The 15,041-nt window shown below is 42.4% G+C and overlaps 1 protein-coding gene across 1 annotated transcript in view; it reads left to right on the top strand.

Moving 5' to 3' along the window:
- The first annotated feature begins 354 nt into the window (after positions 1 to 354).
- The window catches only part of LOC117521530 (integrin beta-1-like), a 51,981-nt gene continuing 37,294 nt past the window's right edge, over positions 355 to 15,041 (top strand). Inside the window, exon 1 of the mRNA XM_034182852.1 lies at positions 355 to 654. The gene's annotated coding sequence lies outside the window, so the exon portion shown is untranslated. The remainder of the gene's footprint in view (positions 655 to 15,041) is intronic.

Here is a 15,041-nt window from a genome sequence, read left to right on the forward strand (position 1 = left end):
AGCACCATGGAAAAAGTCCAGTTAATCACATCAAATTTAATCAACAAATTACCCCCCCCCCCCCCCCACCCCCCGAAAAAAGGTATGGCTACGCCCCTGCAGCAATACATCAGCCGCGTTTATTTTAAACTAAACAAGATTCTTGGACGTTAAAAGCAAAGAAAGAATTGATGTCATGAATTCCCTCCTTGGCGTCAGAAAGCGACTGGTTTTCTCTCGGTTTGTTCGATTTAACCACACAACGTGCGGCTGCACCGCCACATCCGAGGTGACGGAGGTCACGGTGCGTTCGTTCCGTCGCCCTTTACGTGCCGCAGCTCTTTGTGTAGGTGGAGTTTAAGCCTGAGGTTTGTAGAACTGGGACATAAAAGAACTGCAGCGCTGCAGTAAATGTGACTCTGGAGCTGCTATCAACCGCCAATTTTACTCACTGTGTATATATTTAAAGATAAAGTCCATAACATCGGATTTTACCGGAGGCGTTTCGTCACACTTCGGGGCGGTGAATTAAATCCGCTGCAGCAAAACGTGCTCGCTTTCTCTCTCATTTAACGTTTAGCTAGTTTTCGTCTGTACGTTGTTTTATTCCTTAAAAAGAAGACACTTTCGGGTTTAAATGTGGCTGTGAGTCAACGAAAACGACGTTAAATCGAGGTGAGTTGCTTTAAGCTACATTTGAAAGTCTGCCATGTTTGCGGCGACTGAAAACAACGTGAACGACAAAAGAAGGAATTCTTGTCTTCAGGCTAAACTTTGGGTGTGGATTAAATTCTTTACTTTGGATTCAAATCTCTTGACCATTTCCCAACAAATATGAATGGTTTGTGTATTTAGTTGTTATAAATGTGCACAATATGAAAAAGAAAACACTAATGGTTGTTTAATCAGTTACAGACGGTTATTCGATGTTTGAAAGTAGAAGAGCACTTTGAGACTAAACCTCCGCCAAATAAGGTCCGACGTTCTTCTCTTTATGTATTTGTCAATTATATGTTTTTCCTTTGACATCATCTGTAACGTTTATAAATCTCAAGATTACTGACCTTAGATCTTAATCGGACCACTAAGCTATTTGGTGACCTTTGATCATAATAAATCACCTTTAATCTTGATCTTTGATTTTAGTTGATGGACTTTGATCATGATCTTTGAGCCTATTTGATGACATTTGATCCCAATTGTTAATCCTGACCTATGTATTTTTGGTGACCTTTGATCCTCATAATTGATTTTGGTTGGTGACCATTGACAGTGATTGTAAAGCTTTGATCCAGATCTTTGATCCTGTTTGGTGACATTTGATCCTGATCTTTGTCTGATCCCTAATTTTTTATCCCCAATTATTAATCCTGTTTCTTGGCCATTGATCCTGATGTTTGGTTTTGATTGGTGACCTTTGATGATGATCACTGAGCTTTAATCCAGATCTTTGGCTTTAGTTGGTGACCTATGGTCATGATCACTCATCTTTGAACTTTGATTTTGATTGGTGACCTTTGATCATGGTCTCTGAGATTTGATCTGAATCTTTGATCCTATTTGGTGACTTTTGATCCTGATCTTTGTTTTATCTCTACTTTTTAATCTCTGATTGTTGATCCTGATTAGTGACTGTTGATCCTGTTCTTTGATCCAGATCATTGATTCTGTTTGTTGACCTTTGTTCATGGTCATTGAGCTTTGACACTGATCTTACACCTTTGATCCTTTGAGTCTGGTGGGTGAGTTTTTATCCTGATCTCTCTGTTTAGATTTCTGGTCACACTTCCTGTCATCTTTGTCTCATGGGTACTGGCTTTGTCTGGCGTCCTGTCCGGGTAGAGTCATAAAGTCTGTGTAGGACTTGCATGGAGGTTTTTGAAAAGGTCTTATCTCCAAAACAGTGAACCAGAGCACCTGGGACACTACGACTGTTTGAAACGTTCATACAGAAAATAACACTAAACATCGGGAAGGGCTTGGGTAAAGTTTAACAGTCTGAAACGGGCCTCGGTCTGGTCAAACTGTCTGTGTAAACTGTGAGAACGCAGTAAGACCAGCAGACTTTAAACTGAGCCGGTGTGGTTAACCAGAACCTCAGCTTCAGCCTGACTCACAGTTCTGTGTTACACTGAGCAGGCGAGGTCTTGTCGACTGCTTCACTGACTGTAACCTCGTGCAGCCTGAGGGCACTATGGTTTGTTTTTTTCTCTCTCTCTCTCTCTCTCTCTCTCTCTCTGCTTCATGAATCTCAAGCACAAACTTGCAGATTCCTTGTAAAACTTGCTGATTTGGTGACCTGTGGGTTTTTGTCTGGTTTGGGTTCCATGCTGCATTGTACTGTCATGTCAAGGTGTGAAAACACAGACGGTCTTGTGCGCCTCACGGATGAAGGTGCCTGTGATTATCGGCTGGAGGGGCGACATGTCTTTAAAACCGGTGTCCCGTCGCGCTCACTGACTCACTTCCCTTAGTTACTTATTGTTTTGAAGTTTGAACACAGTACAGGCGAGGAGTGTCCGGCGCACTGTGGACGGTCATTCAGCTTTACTCAACCCCGGACCGTTACACAGATGTGACTCAGTGATGTCTGGGCGTGTGCGGGGGTGTATGTTAGTCTGTGTGCTCAGGCTTCATCCGGCTTCAACTGAGGCTTGAATCTCTGAAACTTCTCCTCTGCAAGGTGATGATTTCATTTTAAGTCCGAAACCAAGTTACTGTGCTGAGGTGGATATAAGACGAGCACCCTTATTTTTTTTTTTTCACATTTTTGCAAAGTAACAGTTAAATAAATAACAATTTTTTTTTAATGAAGAAAATGTTTTTATTTGAAAATATTGTAAATAAAATAACTTGTTATGGGCAGCACCTTCTCTCTCTCTCTCTCTCTCTCTCTCTCTTTTTTTTTTTTTTTTACCAGGTCCTGACACCACCACCTTTATGGCTACAATAAACTTTTCTCACAGTTAGCATTTTAAAATGTCTTTTTGGGCACACCATATTCTAAAGTTACACAAATGCCATATTTCTTGGCTGCTTGAGAGTTGCTTGACTCTGCTGCATTCATCAGCACAAACTTATCGTTTGCATTAGAACTGTCTTCTCTGCAGTTGCTTGTGAACTCCCCCAACATTTTAGTTTTGCTCTTTTCAGGATGATTGCTTTTCCCTCTCTGTCATGCCGGGGGCTTCCTCAACTTCAGCATATTCATTATAATGTGATGGAGAATTGTCACAAAATATGTCATTTCTTTCTCCTGTGGATTTTTTTTCCCTGTGTGTGTGTGTGTGTGTGTGTGGGGGGGGGGGGGGGGGTAGCTGATGTAATTTGAGCTGACCACTTCCGTCTTTCTCTTATCTGAGCACATAAATTTAATAACCTTATCTTCAGTAAACAAATGTAATCTTGTCTGATTGTGTCCATTAATTCTGATGCTTACACAAACAAAACTTGTGTCTGGAAAATATTGAATCAATGCAGCCGTGAATACAGCCCACCATGTGGTGAAATAACTTACAAAGCAGCATCAACAACAGTTGCCATGAAGTGCAGAAGGTTTAAGGTTTGGTTAAGTTTGTCAAATTTACTGCCGTCCAGAGTGGTTGTTGAATCTGTTGTTGGGAAATGACTCGACTCCAGATTTTCCACGACCCTGTGTGGTGCTTGTTGAGCTGGAATGCATTATCCCATCTCCCTGAGGAGGGCTGATATGACCCACAAACACCAAAAAACAAAACAAAACACCAGTTTGTTCTGCAATTTAGGGGTTAAAAAATTAGCACACATTTTGTTGAATCCTAAACATTTCTGTGCAATTGATTTGTTAGATTTTGTACATGTCTTAAACATGTTTGTGTGTGATTGTACAAAGTATAACAGTTTTTTTTTTTTTTTTTTTTTTTTTTACTTTGCTTTATTTGTTTTGGTTATGAAAAAGTTAATGCTGTAATTAGAATTTTTTTTTTTTGCTGTTTAGGTTATAATTTTTTTTTTTTTTTAAATTCAGCACAGAATATAATTTTATTCCTCAGCTTTCAAATAAAGGATTCACAATGTTATATTGGCTATATGCTCAAAGTTCACCTTGTCTGAAGGTAAAAATGGAGAAATTTGAACCACAAGGTAGAGCCCGACCGATATGGATTTTTTTTGAGGCCGATGCCGATAACGATATTTGGATGAAAAAAAATGCAGCTAAGCGATAAATCGGCTGATTTGCAGATAGCCGATAAATCAGCTGATATTATTATTATTTTTTTAAATGAATAAAATGTTCTTTTTTGGACCCTTAACAAAAAAGGTTTGAGCTAAAAGCTGAATCATAATCATATTGATTAACTTTATAACAGAGAAGAATTTTCAAGTTCAAAAAATGCAATCAAGAATTAAACCTTTACGAAATTAGCAAATACATATCCTTAAAAAGAGTTGTGAAATATATCTGATCTTACTACATAAACTGAATTAATTAAACTGAGTTGAACTGAAACGGGAGAAATGTGGGGTGAATGTAATCGCAAAGTTATTACAAACAACATCCTTATAAACTTGTATGCTTTTGTCAGCCGATCAGTGCAGTGTGACGGAGAACTATGGGGGCCGGTGATAAACACATTTAAGCAGGGGTGTAAGCAGCTCTCAGTTGAATGGAGTCAGAGCTCCATCTACTGGACATACGGTGCAAGGACATTTTACATTGCCGACATAAACATTATTTCAGTAACTGTTCTGTTTATGAGAAATTATCGGCATTCTATTGGCAAAGTTTTGGCTGATAGTGAGTACTTTGAAAAGGGCTTATATCGGCCGATAATATCAGCCGGCCGATATATCGGTCGGGCTCTACCACAAGGGTAAAAGTTGCAACGTTGTCATGACATACTGGGAAGCTCAGTTTGGCTTCATGCTGTTCGAGGGACAGAGGTCACCATTATGCTGTACGTGCTCGTGTTATCCTCACGGAGCCGATGAAATGACTGCAAAGTGCTGAAAAAAATACATAAAATGCAAAGAGAAGGACATGGCTACTAAACTCAGGTGATCAGAGATACTGCTGCAAAGACCCACGGATAAAATATTGACATATTTCATGCAAAAGGTTTGCTGGATTTGTGCTGAACTGATAAAACATAACGCCCACAGGTCTGCTGTGTCAGTGGTTGATGCTAGTGTTAAGTTAGAGGGATGATGTTTTCACTTACTTTTTCAAAATAAGGTAGTAGGGAGAGTCGTGTTTTATGATAGGTTTATTAGACCCAAGATGTAGGTCCAATTCTGACTTTCCCGTTTCCATTGAATGCAACATAAACATCTCACCTCGCACGTGTGCCTATTTCTTCATGTTGTTTCCAAGATGTGAAGTCACTACATATTTTTGGAATCCCACCAAAATGAATATTTATTCATTTTGTAAACCCACTTATTCTAGGAAAGGGTCATTGGGGGGCTAGGATCTAGCTCAGCGGTCATTGGGTGAGAGGCGTGATCCAGCCTGGACAGGCTGTTAGTCTATCACTGTGGCAACTCACTCATTCACACCTGCGGTCATCTTAGAGTCACCAGTTCATCTAACCTGCATGTCTTTGGAAGCCGGAGGGAACCTACATGAACAAACTCCACACAGACAGAGCCGCATGGGAAGAGATCCCACAACCTTCTTGCTGTGTGGCCACCGTGCTGCCCGCCAAAATAAAGTTAGCTGTAATTTTGCGATATACTGTTGAGATAAAAGTACTTCATAATGTTTAGATTTCATCATTAATTAAATTTTGTCAAGTTTGTGAAAAGTTAAACGGGGTCATTCCATTGACCTTCTTCTGATTTCTGTTAATAATATGGAAATGCTGAATATGAATTAATCAATGGTCAGGTTATTAGAATTTGACTGAGCCTGATTATTACTCAACAAAGGTCAAAGCCCAGTGACCTCTTGGGAGGTGGGTTCTCTTGTTGGTCTTTTCAAAATATTGGTTACATATTTCTGCCTGACTTAAAAATATGACAGAAGTGGGTCGTGCCTGTTTCTTTCCTCAAAGAGCATCCAGATCTCATGCCAGATTTTCTAAATGCCCCTCGGACTTTGAGTTCATCATCACGTCAGGGGTTTGGCCGTGGTTTTGGAGCTTCAAGTTTCTTGTGTTTGCAGTCCAACGTGAGGCCTTGTTCCTGATCCATCAGTGGCCTGTTCGGCGGTAACGGTGCTTGGCTGGGTGTGGTTTAAGTTAGGAAATGGGTGCAGTGTGGTGCTGACAGATCTGGGGGCTTGATGCACACAAACTGGACTGTAAGAGGAGTGGGGGGCGGGGCTTTACATCTCCACTGTTCACAGGGTATTGTCCTTTAAATTCTACCTGCGTTGTTGTGACAGTCATCTGAACAGTCTGGTCAGTGTGGGACATACCTGTGAACGTATACTGGAGTTGAAATGAAGTCCTACCACAGTTTGTAGACGTCACCAGCTGCCGCTGGGATTGATAACATACGAGGGCTGTCAATAAAGTATAGGTCCTTTTTATTTTTTTCAAAAACTACACTCAACAAAAATATAAACGCAACACTTTTGGTTTTGCTCCCATTTTGTATGAGATGAACTCAAAGATCTAAAACTTTTTCCACATACACAATATCACCATTTCCCTCAAATATTGTTCACAAACCAGTCTAAATCTGTGATAGTGAGCACTTCTCCTTTGCTGAGATAATCCATCCCACCTCACAGGTGTGCCATATCAAGATGCTGATTAGACACCATGATTAGTGCACAGGTGTGCCTTAGACTGCCCACAATAAAAGGCCACTCTGAAAGGTGCAGTTTTATCACACAGCACAATGCCACAGATGTCGCAAGATTTGAGGGAGCGTGCAATTGGCATGCTGACAGCAGGAATGTCAACCAGAGCGGTTGCTCGTGTATTGAATGTTCATTTCTCTACCATAAGCCGTCTCCAAAGGCGTTTCAGAGAATTTCGCAGTACATCCAACCAGCCTCACAACTGCAGACCACGTGTAACCACACCAGCCCAGGACCTCCACATCCAGCATGTTCACCTCCCAAGATCGTCTGAGACCAGCCACTCGGACAGCTGCTGAAACAATCGGTTTGCATAACCAAAGAATTTCTGCACAAACTGTCAGAAACCGTCTCAGGGAAGCTCATCTGCATGCTTGTCGTCCTCCAGTTCGTCGTCGTAACTGACTTGAGTGGGCAAATGCTCACATTCGCTGGCGTTTGGCATGTTGGAGAGGTGTTCTCTTCACGGATGAATCCCGGTTCACACTGTCCAGGGCAGATGGCAGACAGTGTGTGTGGCGTCGTGTGGGTGAACAGTTTTCTGATGTCACTGTTGTGGATCGAGTGGCCCATGGTGGCGGTGGGGTTATGGTATGGGCAGGCGTCTGTTATGGACGAAGAACACAGGTGCATTTTATTGATGGCATTTTGAATGCACAGAGATACCGTGACGAGATCCTGAGGCCCATTGTTGTGCTATACATCCAAGAACATCACCTCATGTTGCAGCAGGATAATGCACGGCCCCATGTTGCAAGGATCTGTACACAATTCTTGGAAGCTGAAAATGTCCCAGTTCTTGCATGGCCGGCATACTCACCGGACATGTCACCCATTGAGCATGTTTGGGATGCTCTGGACCGGCGTATACGACAGCGTGTACCAGTTCCTGCCAATATCCAGCAACTTTGCACAGCCATTGAAGAGGAGTGGACCAACATTCCACAGGCCACAATTGACAACCTGATCAACTCTATGCGAAGGAGATGTGTTGCACTGCATGAGGCAAATGTGGTCACACCAGATACTGACTGGTATCCCCCCCCAATAAAACAAAACTGCACCTTTCAGAGTGGCCTTTTATTGTGGGCAGTCTAAGGCACACCTGTGCACTAATCATGCTGTCTAATCAGCATCTTGGTATGGCACACCTGTGAGGTGGGATGAATTATCTCAGCAAAGAAGTGCTCACTATCAAAGATTTAGACTGGTTTGTGAACAATATTTGAGGGAAATGGTGATATTGTGTATGTGGAAAAGTTTTAGATCTTTGAGTTCATCTCATACAAAATGGGAGCAAAACCAAAAGTGTTGCGTTTATATTTTTGTTGAGTGTATATGGATTTCATTCATATGTTTTTACGTCAGACATGCTTGAACCCTCGTGCGCATGCGTGAGTTTTTCCACGCCTGTCGGTGACGTCATTCGCCTGTGAGCACTCCTTGTGGGAGGAGTCGTCCAGCCCCTCGTCGGAATTCCTTTGTCTGAGAAGTTGCTGAGAGACTGGCGCTTTGTTTGATCAAAATTTTTTCTAAACCTGTGAAGCACATCGAAGTGGACACGGTTCGAAAAATTAAGCTGGTTTTCGGTGAAAATTTTAACGGCTGATGAGAGATTTTGAGGTGATACTGTCGCTTTAAGGACTTCCCACGGTGCGAGACGTCGCGCAGCGCTCTCAGGCGTCGTTGTCGTCAGCCTGTTTCAAGCTGAAAACCTCCACATTTCAGGCTCTATTGATCCAGGACGTCGTGAGAGAACAGAGAAGTTTCAGAAGAAGTCAGTTTCAGCATTTTATCCGGATATTCCACTGTTAAAGGAGATTTTTTTAATGAAAGACGTGCGGACTGAAAAACACCTCCGTGTTGATAACCATTTGTAAATTCCAGGCGGCTTTTGATGGCTTTCAGTGGAGTGAGTATATGAGAAATTGTTTAACAGCTGGACATGTTCCAACTTGTCCTTAAGGCTTCCAACAGAGGCGTTTTTCCTGTGGCGGAGCGTCGCAGCGGCTGCGAGCCGACGCTGCAATCCGCCCGCACGTCTTTCATTAAAAAAAATCTCCTTTAACAGTGGAATATCCGGATAAAATGCTGAAACCGACTTCTTCTGAAACTTCTCTGTTCTCTCACGACGTCCTGGATCAATAGAGCCTGAAATGTGGAGGTTTTCAGCTTGAAACAGGCTGACGATGGCACCTGGGAGCGCTCTGCGACGTCCTGCTCCGTGGGAAGTCCTTAAAGCGACAGTATCACCTCAAAATCTCTCATCAGCCGTTAAAATTTTCACCGAAAACCAGCTTAATTTTTCGAACCGTGTCCACTTCGATGTGTCTCACAGGTTTAGAAAAAATTTTGATCAAACAAAGCGCCAGTCTCTCAGCAACTTCTTAGACAAAGGAATTCCGACGAGGGGCTGGATGACTCCTCCCACAAGGAGTGCTCACAGGCGAATGACGTCACCGACAGGCGTGGAAAAACTCACGCATGCGCACGAGGGTTCAAGCATGTCTGACGTAAAAACATATGAATGAAATCCATATAGTTTTTGAAAAAAATATAAAGGACCTATACTTTATTGACAGACCTCGTGTTTAGGCTCACAAAGCGAGATGGAGAAAGAAATTGGCGACATAAAAACAGCTCACATCAAAATATTATGATGGTGTATAAAAGCTGTCGCTTTCTAGACAGTTAACCGTGGCATGTTAAACGATAAAGAGAAAATATCAGCAGTGAATGAAATGTGCTGAGTCGGGGTGTTTTTTTTGGTGTGGAAATCACACACAGGAATGATGCTCGGACTTAGCTGTTGTGCAGGCGTGACCATCTGCAGCTGTGGTGGTTTTTGTGAACTTCTTTCGCAGCCCTGAACTGTATGTGACACTTCAAATGTCTGACACTAAGGGGACTTGAACCTGCCAGCTCCCTAGTACAGAGTCTGTGCTAGGGACGTCACCGGTGAGGAAGAGAACAGTTCATTGTCTTAAGAATTCTCCGGCTGTGGTCACATTAGCTACAAGCGGTAGAGACAAAGTGATGAGCTGCTGTTCATTTTCAGTCAGAGCGAGCTTTTTTCAGTGACAAGACAGCGGTCAGCTAGGCGAGGCCAAAATAGCCATAAGTTTAGTTTATGCAAATGCTGAGTGACACGAATTGGCGACTGCCGTTCCGAGGGAAGGCCTGTGACTGAGGCCAGTAGGTGGCGCTGTGCAGGGAGTTTATAGGCCTCACTCACTCTGACAGCCAAAGGATTCTCTGGCCACTCAGACCAGAGCCCAGGTTTTAGCCGACTGGTCAGAGCATCTGCCTCCCATGCTGGAGACTGGGATTTTGTGTCCTGAGGGAACATGTGGGAAGAGTCAAATCACAACACAGAGTAAGCCACTACAGCAGCATGACATCAGCTGGCTGCTCGCGCAAATAAAACAATCCAAGATGGCGTAAAACACTCAAACAGCTGTATTTCTGTATAAATCTCATGTTTGTTTTTTTTTCACATTTTGTAAAAGATTGTGAAACAAACACTTAAATGGACTGCATTTATATCATGCTTTTCCATCTGCATCAGATGCTTAAAGTGCTGATGTCAGGGTGCTGCCATACAAGCTGCTCACTACACATCAGGAGCAACTTGGGGATTAAGGACCTTGCCCAAGGGCCCTTAGTGATTTTCTGCTCAGGCTGGGATTTGAACCAAGGATCCTCTGGTCTCAAGCCCAACACTTAACCACTAGACCACCTCCCCACTTCCACATTCAAAAATATTTTGTTGGCTTCTACAAACCTTTGGAACAAGAAATTCCATTCAGTTACAATATACTTGGTTCTGTATAACATAATAGTTAAAAGTGTGGCTGCATCTGTACTTGGATGTTTTATAACATGTATTTCCAAATAAAAAGATAATTATAATTGTATTTGTACCCTTACCAAAAAGTAGTATATGCAAGTATGTTTCAAGTATACTTCTAGTTTACTTTTTATATACTTATCAGTACTATTTTTTGGTAAGGGTAACCAGGAAGTTGATTGTTTGTGAGATCAGTGGATGTCCAAGCAGAAGAATCTGCTCTCTGAATTTCATCAGAGCGAGTGACCTCTGTGTTCAGGGTCGTATGTCTGGACTTGAACCAGTCTGAGCCTGATGGCAGGCAGGAGACCACAGTGAGGAATGCTGTGGAAGATGACCTTACAATCAGACATTCCCAGTTGCTGCTGGATGACATTCCTGATTAAACATTTAAGTCTTGAAATACTCACTGCTTGTGCTGAGAGTCGTACGATGGTAATACTATTTTTAAAGAGCATAAACTAATGAAATGGACTTTAGAAGGAAAAAAAGTCACCCATTGCTGTTGATGATGCAGGTTTCAATAAATATGTAATACTTATAAGTGAGTATGAGTGACCATTTTTCACCTTAAATTATTTTAAAGAAAGAAAAGGTTTGTTTTAAGATGACCTGCAATAATTAAGTTGAATAAGGCTTTCATAGTCATTGTATTAATGAATGACCATTGGCAGCACTTATTGTTTGTTAATCTAATAATAATATATTTTAATGAGATGGACATGCTGGGTCTGAGAGAATGAGTGAAAATAAATCATGCTCTTAAACTGAAGGATCATATTCTCAAGTAAAGAAAGGGAATAATCTCCGTACTACTCGGCACTCCATTTGTTTGGACTATGTGGGACAGCCAGAACAGCAACAATGATTACAAAAACCTTGACCAGCTTGTGTTATTATTAATGGACAAGTTGAAGTGCAGAGTCGACAGTTGCACTGCTGACGTTACTTCAGCATAAAGCACGCGCCTCCGTCTTCTCCAGCCTGACCATACAAAGTCAGAACTCAGCAGCGTTTACTCATAGTTAATGTAAATATTAGACGTCCAACATCTGTCATCTCAACATCTCACAGGACAAAGTTTTCTGCCTGATGTAACGAGGAGCAATGAGACGGAGGCAGAACACGAGAGCTCAGAAAGGAGTGTAAAAAAACAAAGGTGTGAACTCGTTATATAAGAACAAATTAGGTTTAATTCTGAAGTTGGCATTTGCTTTCTCTGGCATAAATCGGTACGTACACGGCTCTCCCCAGCAATTTAGTGCATGATGGTGGTAGTGGCAGCATGCTAGGGAAGTTCTAGCATTTTGCATTTTTCAAATACCAATGGAAGCCGTTTCCTACAGCTTCAGCTTTGCATCTTATCTAAATTCCAAACTAAAGAGGCGGGGGGGTGTGTGTGTGTGTGTCAAAAAGTCGCAGCAGCTTGCAAATTTTGACCGAAGCATTGTTGTGCTCCGATGTCCCCGGCCTGTTGGTGGTGAGCATTTACAGTTGTGCTCTAAAGTTTACATACCCTGGCAGAATTTTTTTATTTTTTGTCCATTTTTCAGAGAATATGAATGATGACACAAAACTTTTTTTTTTTTCACTCATGGTTAGTGGTTGGGTGAAGCCATTTGTTGTCAAACAACTGTTTCCTCTTTTTAAATCAAAATGACGAGAACTACCCAAATTACCCTGATCCAAAGTTTACATACCCTGTTCTTAATACTGTGTGTTGCCCCCTTTAACATCACGACAGCTTGGAGTCTTTTGTGGTAGTTTGTGGACGAGGCTCGCTGATGGTGAAGCTGCCACTGAATATGTTTCGGACTTTATTTACATTAATTACTAAGAAATACAAACAATATGGCACTCTATGGTAAATCTGCATGGAGTAGACAGTTCTCAAAAACTGAGTCACTGTGCAAGAAGTAGAAGAGTGAGGAAAGCCACCAAGACACCCAGACAACACAGAAGAAGTTCTAGGCTTATGTGGCTATGATTGGAGAAATTGTGCACAGTGTCATTCATATTCTCTGAAAAATGGCCAAAAAAGCAAAAATTCTGCCAGGGTATGTAAACGTTTGAGAACAACTGTATGCAGCCCCCTTTTTTCCATCTCTGTGCTGCTCAGCATCCGTGTGCTTCTCGTCCCCACTGCCTCAGTCTATCGCAGCGCCCTTCAGGCTCTGACATTTCTCCAGTTGCTCCTCCTCTGGTGTATGGAGGGTGGTTATCGCTAAAGATGCTGCTGCTGCTGCAAAAAAACAGAAATAGTCCTCGGACCTGCAGGCTTTGTGTATCGCTTCCACATCGTCATGATTCACAGAGATTGTTTATGTGAAATTTCCCTGCGAAAATAGAGCTTTTAAACCTGTGTGAAGTCTGATATTCCACCAGTTACAGTGCTTTATTCTTTGCGTCACAGTTGACCTGACCAATGACACGTGGGTCTCACATGTTGAAACATCGTGAGATAGTGTTTTTCTTGGATTTCATAGGAAAACAATGACGCTGTGTGGCTGTAAACCGTTGAATTTTGATAAATTTAAACAAAATTATCCAGGAAAAGGGGAACACCCTAAATTTGAAAACCAGAATGGTGGTGCAGAGATCATAAGATGATGGCGTGACGCCATCGCTGATTGAGTGGGTCAGGCGCCCCCTAAAGGGAGCGTCTGGTCTCTAAGGCCAACCAGAGTTGGTATGTTGCTGTGGTCAGAAGATCTCAGAGTCTGTCAGCTCGCTGCAGGTCACAGCTCGGAGCAGAAACCATCCCACCGCACCAAGCGAACCTGGTCTTCAGGAACGTTGGTGAGAAGACGTGATGTTATCCGAGCCGTTTATCTGAGCATGAATTTTATGATTAATGGTGCTGTGTGTGTTTTCTGTTCCACCTGCATCCTGCCGGTGTCGCAGGATGCAGACTGAGCAGTCCCCACTAAAAATCCAGGCATAGCGGACCCATTGTTAGGGGGCGGACCGTTCAGTCTGCGACACTGGAATTGAGGACGTCTCAGTTGAATGCGGTGTGTCCAAATGTTTGACTGGTTGTGTGTAAGTTGGGCCTCATTTCACAGGATGTTTTGCAGATGTGGGTGACCTCTGACCCAAACTGATGTGGGCTTATAGCAAATGTTATATTTTCTCATGGAACATCTCTGCGAGATTCTGCAGCTGCTTGTGTTTCCAGCACAACTTGCTGAAGTCAAATTTTTGGACAGAATAATAATAATAGTACTATAGCCTTTATTATCATTGTACATGCATACGTACAATGAAATTTGTCCTCTGTATTTAACCCGTCCTTCAACACAATCCAACCAGTAGGGGCAGTGTGCAGCCACAGTCCCGTGCCTGGGGACCAACTCTGCCCCAGATGCTCAGGGGCAGAGAAAGGAGCAGACCCTAAATAAGCATGTTTTTGATCGTGAGAGGAAACCACACAGACATGGGGAGAACATGCAAACTACACACAGAAAGGACGGGAAGCGATCCCACAACCTTGTTGCTGTGAGACACCAGTGCTAACCACTAAGCCATCGTGCCGCCATTATTATTATTATTATTATTATTATTATTATTATTATTACTACTTGTGAATTGTACCAGACTGCATGAAGTTAATGGGTTAATCTTTGGGTGGGACTTAACTCATGGAAAATTCACAAGCACATTTGAAAATGATAAAACCGCTGATGACTGTTGGTGGGATTAATAAATCACATCATCTTTTAAATCTCCAAATTACAAGGGCTGATCGAGAACTGTTGAGCCTTCTGACAAATCAAGATTTTTGGAGAAGGTGTGAAGGTTTGACTCAGTGGGTGCACTATGAGAAACTTTGATCCACCAGATCAATGGAAAAAGCAAATTGTTGCTTTTATTTGATGCATTATACATGTCTATACATGTATGATACGTTAAATAATGCTGCAGGAAACGTAGTATTATCATCATAGTCATAATATGCATGAAGAAAAAATTAGGAGCAGGTGCGATTGAAATTGGATGTTGTTTGAAACCAGCTTGTCAGTTTGTTTCATTTCTAAGCCGAGATCAACGCTGCTCCTTGCTAATTAATACTTTGCATTCATCGGTGGAAGAAATGGTGCAAGTAAAACTTGCTCCTCAAATTGAAAAAAGTAAGTGCCTGAAGCCTTCTGTGGGCTTTAGTCTGTTGTTGCTCCTCAGCTGATGGAACGTCTGCAGCAGATGTTTTGGAAGCACTACAGACAGCAGCCAGTTGTCTGGTTCAGTCTGTAACATTCCTGCTGCAGTGCTCACACTCTCTACCTGTCTGCTGGTGTCGCTGACCGAACCGTCCCCCCTAAAAATCGGCCCGCCCTGCCTTCACTGTGCATGCGTCATCAGCCACGGTTCACCAATTATGACCTCGTTTCTGCTTCAGACTGCCTCCAGTCATCATCTATCTCA

This window comes from Thalassophryne amazonica, chromosome 12 (genome assembly GCF_902500255.1).
Source record: "Thalassophryne amazonica chromosome 12, fThaAma1.1, whole genome shotgun sequence".
Classification (NCBI taxonomy): domain Eukaryota; kingdom Metazoa; phylum Chordata; class Actinopteri; order Batrachoidiformes; family Batrachoididae; genus Thalassophryne; species Thalassophryne amazonica.